The sequence below is a fragment of the Gavialis gangeticus genome, unplaced genomic scaffold, assembly GCF_001723915.1.
Source record: "Gavialis gangeticus isolate Ggan-Ray unplaced genomic scaffold, GavGan_comp1, whole genome shotgun sequence".
Classification (NCBI taxonomy): Eukaryota; Metazoa; Chordata; order Crocodylia; family Gavialidae; genus Gavialis; species Gavialis gangeticus.
In genome coordinates, this window is record NW_017729033.1 from 61896621 (window position 1) to 61903177 (window position 6557).

At 42.9% G+C, this 6557-nt stretch overlaps 1 protein-coding gene across 12 annotated transcripts in view; it reads right to left on the reverse strand.

Annotated features, from left to right (window-relative positions):
• The window catches only part of APBB2 (amyloid beta precursor protein binding family B member 2), a 364788-nt gene that overhangs the window by 144586 nt on the left and 213645 nt on the right, over nt 1–6557 (reverse strand). The gene's annotated exons all lie outside the window — the stretch shown is intronic.

The following is a 6557-nucleotide window of genomic DNA, read 5'->3' on the forward strand; positions in this document are numbered from 1 at the left end:
AGAAAAAAAAAAAAACACAAGACACTGTTGTTAGCATCGATATTTACAGGATGGGTTAGGGAACAGATCACCTCAAACTTCAACTAGTTAGTCCACTACCCAATAGCATTTGGGAGAGGAGGGGAAGGAAAGAGATGCCTCTACAGTTACTTACCAAAACAAATGATTGGAACAAGGAAAAGTTAATATGAATTAGAAACAGACAATGAGATTACTCTTTAATTATGATCTTGAAAGCAAGCAAAATGAGTCTGAATATGAATGCTGGCCACCACTGCTGTGACCTCCTTTTAAACACAGTTGAGAGAAAAACAACTTCTCTGGGGTTCATTTGTTGAGTATTCAAAGTCTAAATTTATAGTGAACTATAAACACTGAAATACAAGGAAATGTACAAAGTGAGGGTCAAATAATTTCCAGAGCAAAAGGAAGAAAAAAAAAGGACAATGAGGGGAAAAGGTGATAAATAGGGAGTGCAGACAGACTTCTTGCTGCAACCAGGATTGCAAAAAAAAACAACTTTGAACAACCAAACACAACTTCCTTTCTTTAAAACAAACCCCAAACTAATACTCTCAATCCCTTTCAAAAGTTTCTAAGGAAATCACTATGTAATCCAAAAGGTGCACATTTGAACACTACTGCAAACAGTACCAGTAAACTCAGAAGTACACTAACTCTCACCAAAGACTGACAGAGACAGGCACCTAAATGAATCCTAGGTTACCTGTTCTTTTCTAGCCCCCAGAACATGGACCTAAATGGGAGAAACTTGTATGGTGCAGGAGACTAAGGCCGTATGCACGCTTTCAAATAAACTGGGAGACTTCTCCCAGGTTTGTTCTCTTGGTAGAGAAACTTACCCAGAGCTGAGTGTAGAAACATTTGAATGCTGACGCCCTGAAGAGTGGAGACCTTGCAGTACTGACACTGCAGACGGGGCAGGGAGAAGGTAGTGAGGGCCTATGCACACATCTCAGCCTGTTCTGTCCCCCCCTTAGTCTGCCTGGTGACAAAGTGGCAGCAGTGCAAAGAGCACCTCTGACTGGCAGACCCAGGATCAGGCTGTGTTTCCCTGCAGTACAATGTGGGGATTTTGAGGCAGGTGTGTTTGGCTCCCTGATGGAGCAGTGGAGTCCAGTGAGTGATACACAGTCTCCCAGGGAGGGGCGGAGGGAGAGAGGGAGGGAGGGAGGATGCTGGAGGACTAGGCTGCCTTTTGAGAGAGCCCCCGGCACGTACATTCAATTTGCCAGGAGAAACTCCCCTAGGAGTGATTCGACTCTGGTTGTTCCCAGGTTATTTTTCTCCTAGAGCAGACATTTTTACTCTGGAGGAAAACAGCCTAAACATCTGTACACTCATGGTTTTTCTGGGAAAGCAGCAACTCTCCCAGGACAAACTGAATATCTGTATGAAGACTAAGCTGTTTGCAAGACTTTGGGCCATCTCTTCTCATTAAATTCCTCAGATACCTCAATAATTAAAGGCTCTTTTCAAGCTGATTTCTTCCAGATTCACAAACCTTACATACAGATTGAAGCAGTGCAAAACACAGCCTAACAATCTATAAGCCTGTCCCGTGCATTTGTGACTTTAGCAGGTGTTCCAGGAAGAGCAGCTCTGGGGTAGCTCTCATCCTGCTAACCTGTACTTGAACTTGAGTGGAACCATTAGCAAGAGAACAGCTTTGCCTTGTGAATTCCTAGATGTCTAAACCAGGGGCAGGCAAGAATTACTAGAGACAACACTCGTTTCCGGAGGATTCTCTAGGATCCATAGCTCCTTTTGTTGTAGTTCATGACATATCCCACCCCTTAGGGAAAGTTAAATATTGTGGTTTCCTCTCCCCTGAACTGGTTTAGGATAACATGGCTCTAAATCTTTTTGGAAATTATAAAGAAACCAAGGAACTGCTGCTGAACAAATGAGAAAAAACTCCAGCTATATTCCTCATGCAAATTTATGCTCAGTGTAGAGAATTACTTCCAGGTACCGAAGTATAAATTCAAGAATTCACCCTGAACTCTGAAAGCATGTCTGGATTGTATACAAAAGGTATTACCCTTGTTCTAGTTAATTTGCTTATGGCTTCAAGTTATGGCTTCTAAATTTTCATAGCCAACCAGGTTTTCACAAGATTTTGAAAAAAGGTATTAAAAATTCATATACTTTGCACTGTTATATTTACCATACGAAAAGGCTGCAGAGAGTTTAATCCACAATTACACTGGATACAATAAGTGCTGATTAAATCTGTGCTAATATGAAAGAGCAAAGCACAATATGTTTTTTTTATTTTTTGTAGTTTGCACTTTTATTAGCTAGTGGTATTAGTGGTGACATTTTCTCTCTACTTGGGTTCTTCTGATTTTCTCTGCTACATAAAGCTGAATTATCTGGTTTTCCTATTAAGTTACTCTATAAAGCAAGAAATGACTTGTATCTCTGTTCTTTGCCAGTCTTTTGATGAAAAGCTGTCAAATTAGAATTGTCCTCATCTGAATATTATGTTTTACTGACTGAATGACATTTGACAGAGACAAAAAAATACAACTGAGGAAAAACAGATATCAAAGGGTAAGAAAGTTAGGTGTTCTGGAAAACGAGTACCTTAGTGTTTGAGAAACCTGAAAGACTGGAATATCCTAATAAACAAACTACACTCAAGAAGTATATGAGGGACTGTGGTTTTCACAGGGGATGTACAGAAGAGATCAAGAAAACACTTGTAACTGATGGAAACTTAACGGGACTGAACTGTAATGTTCCCTGTAACAATACTTTATTCAAAACAGTTTTTCATTCATTTAAGACCTGTAAATCCCCCAACATTTTTTATCAATCTGCCACTCTACAGACAGAATGAAAGCCCTTTTAGTTCAAATTATTCTACAGCAAATTCCATGCATTCAGTCAAGTGTTTTACTGATGATATGATGAGCTCTCTAATTAATTTTAAAACATTTGAGAAATATAAAAGAAAGAGTATAGAACCTTTAGGGTGAGAGAATTCAACAAGAGATGGACATTCTAAACTGAGACCAATCTTATTCTTGAGCTGCCCTGATGTACCTACGTAATCAATGTTGCGTAGGTACAAAATAATGTTAGCTGCCAGTTGAGATTTGTGAAAATTCAAAGATCAAGAAAATGAGGATGGTAATTAAAACTAGCCTGTGAAATCCTTAATTACTGATCACTTTACAATAAGGATTTTTTATCCCTGTCTTGGCAAGGGCTCTTCTGAAACAACTTGTCTGAATTTTCTTTTATTTAACTTCAAAATCTCTTGCACTGTAGCAGTTCCTCACTTGGGTTAATCAAAGGGCTGCCAAACAGTAACGCAAGAGATCTCTCCTTTTCCATTTGTTTCTTGTCAGTGCTTCATCTAATGTCCCTATACCTTGCAAGTGTAAGGACAAAGTCCTGAGATCACATTTTAAACTTTGATAACCAGGGATCTGGATTTTCCGTTTTCCACAGAAAAATGGGGAAAACTGTGCATTTCCCCTTTTACCTGAGAAAAATGCAGATTTTTCATTTTAATGGAGAAACACAAATTTTGCACTTTTGCAAAGAGGTCTCTGCAGGCTGGTAGAGTTCAAGCCTGCAAGGGGCTTGGGGGGAGCAGGAGGACAATGGTGAGGCAGGGGGCACCATATGCATGTATATGCACATGGTTACCAAGCAGCCTGGAAAGCAGTTCCCATAGGCAAGTCTGGGGGTGGGGAGGGGGGAGCAGGGATTGAGGCTCCGTAGGGAGGGAGGGAAGGAGTTGGGCAGGACTGGGGCTGCTGCCCAGCCAGACAGTGAGTGGGGCTTGGGGCCCTGGGCTGGACTGTGCAGCCACAGGGCTCCAGCAGGGAGGAGGATGGGGCTGTGGGTATCTCATCCGGGGGGTGGGGAGGATGAGGCCGGGTCCCCACCACTGCGTGCACTCCTGGAGGGCCAAGAGGGACCTGTGCCCCCCCAGATCTGTGCGCAGGGTGGGGAGGAGGGGTGTGGGCTGTTTGCTTCGGGCTCAGGCTCCCCACCCTGCTGCCGCCCCTGGGGTCTCTACAACCCAGCGGGTGGGACCCAGCAGAGCACAGCAGGGCCAGATGGGGAAGTTCCTTGCTGCTGCAAACTCAGCACTGCCCTGGCAAGGTGCCCCCTGCCTACACAAGCATGTGCCACTGCCTCCACTGCTTCTGGGTGGGCAGGGAATGCCTCACCAGGATAACATGGGGCTTGCAATGGCAAGGAGCTTCCCCACCTAGCCCCGCTTTGCCCTGCCATACTGGGTCCCACCCACTGGGCTGCAGAGGCCCCAGGGGAGGGTAGCAGGGCAGGGAGCCTGAGTCCACAGCATGCAGCCTGTCCCCGCCCCACACAGGGTTCGCTCCAGCCATGCTGCCCGGGGGGCAAGGGAGGGGGGAGCTGGGCTCTGTGCTCTGCTATGTTTTCAGCAGTTACCATTTCCTGTAGGCAGCAGCCAGGGCTCATGTGCTGCTGCAGGGGGCAGGGGGCTGCAGACCTGGGTCCCTGGCCCCATAGCCCTGACAGCTGGGAGCCCCCCTCTGGTAGGGCTGGGGGGGGCAGGGGCTGGAGATGGGGGGCAAGGGGCACAAGCAGTGCTGTGCGTGGGAAGTCAGAGGCATCAGCAGGGCCATGGGTGCTGTGGGGAACAGCGAGGGGCACTGACAGGGCTGGGGGGCTGTGGCTCAGGAGTGAGGGCCCTGGACCTGTGTTCTGTGAGCTAAGGGGGCAGGGGGAGCTCTGATTTTCCATGATAAGCTCAAAATTAAATACCAAAATTTATAGGTATTTAGAATTTATTTTATTATAATGATTGAGGCACTGGTAGGCTTCCAAATTGTTTTAAAATTGTAAATATACCAATAAAACATTGTGTTCAATTGATACATATATGAATGAAGGTGTTTCATTTTAAGTAAGGATGGGGGAGGGGGGTGTTTAATCAAAGAATTTGCGATTTTTTTTTTTTTTTATCAGGGTTCCTGCTGATAACTCTAGTGTTGTGTCTCACTGCCACTTTAGTAATGGTACAGTCCAAATTTAACAGGAATTTGTAAATGAAAAGGAGAAACTCTTAAGAGACAAATGACATACTGTGAATAGACACAACAGATTTTATATGAGCATGTATTTGGTGGCATGTTAAATGGTACATTAATTGCAAGGACTTTAATACTAGTCTAGCCATGTCTACGTGAGATGCTGACTGCACAGTCGTTGCTGCACAGTAACACCAACAAATGCATTTTTGTGATGCTACTGCGCAGTAGCCTAATACTATTGCGCAGTAGCATCATGTCACAGTTTTTGCCATGAGATGCTACTGCACAGTAGTATCGGGCTACTGTGCAGTCAGTGTCTCATGTAGATGTGGCCTCTCCGATCTTAATCCTCTAACGTGATCTTCCCAGACACAAAACTGCCTAGAATGATACTTTCCAGGATTGGTAGGTATATTCTATCAACATATATATCATGATTCTTAGCCAGGGTGCCATGGCAGCTTGGGATGCCTTGAAGGGTGTCACAAGGTGCCACATAGTATTTTAGCACTGTTAGGTGTGAAAACATCATTCACTAGAAAAATCAAATGATTTCAAATAGGACTTTGCAGTGTTGAAACCTTTCTAACCTATTATGGTCTGAGTTCTTCACAAGAAAAAAAATAATCAAAAACAGCTGACATTTTCTGAGGGGTGCCTCAAGTTTACCAAGGAGTGCCTCAGGTATAAAATGATTCAGAACAAGGGACCTATGACCCTTCCAATGTATTATTAGATATCTGCTATTTTGTTGCAATAGTCAAGAATGGCTTGTTTTAGCCCGTTTTCATATATTTATCAACACGATAAATAGGGTTTTCTAAATTCATTGGCTTGACATGAAGGCAATGTTCAGAGGGAGTGATCATAATTTGTCTTTTCAAATCATTTTCTATATGTTAACATTATACAAAAAAACACACCAAATGATGCAAGATGCTTGTCTTCCCAAGTAACTATAACACTGACTTTTTATTGTATTTTAGATTTTATAACATTAATGAAGGAAAAAGCCCCATAACACACATTTTCCCCTTTAATGTCCCTATTGATTTGTATTTTATGTAATTTTGCTACGATAAGATATAACTTAAGATTTGAGACTTTGTTCACCAAGTTTTAGAATCACATTAAGGTTTATAACTGAGATATAAAACTTTAAATATATTATAGCTATTTACACAGTTTGAAACACTGTCGTCAGTTGAGTTTTTAATTTGAATCATCCGAGTGGTAATAAATCACTCCTTATCCCTCTTAGCATGTAACACTTTCTAGCTAATAGCAAACACATCTGGTTTATAGTGAATTTCAGAGAAGAATGATTGATGTGAACAGTAATGGGAATGTTGTAGTTGTTGGCCCCACACTCTTTCAATGATTAAGCATGAGTGTTACTCACATCACGAGTAAGGCTACTTTTGTATTTAGGTGTTTGCAGGGGGTCGGACTTGATGATCTGCTCAGGTCCCTTCTGACCCTAGAAACTATGAA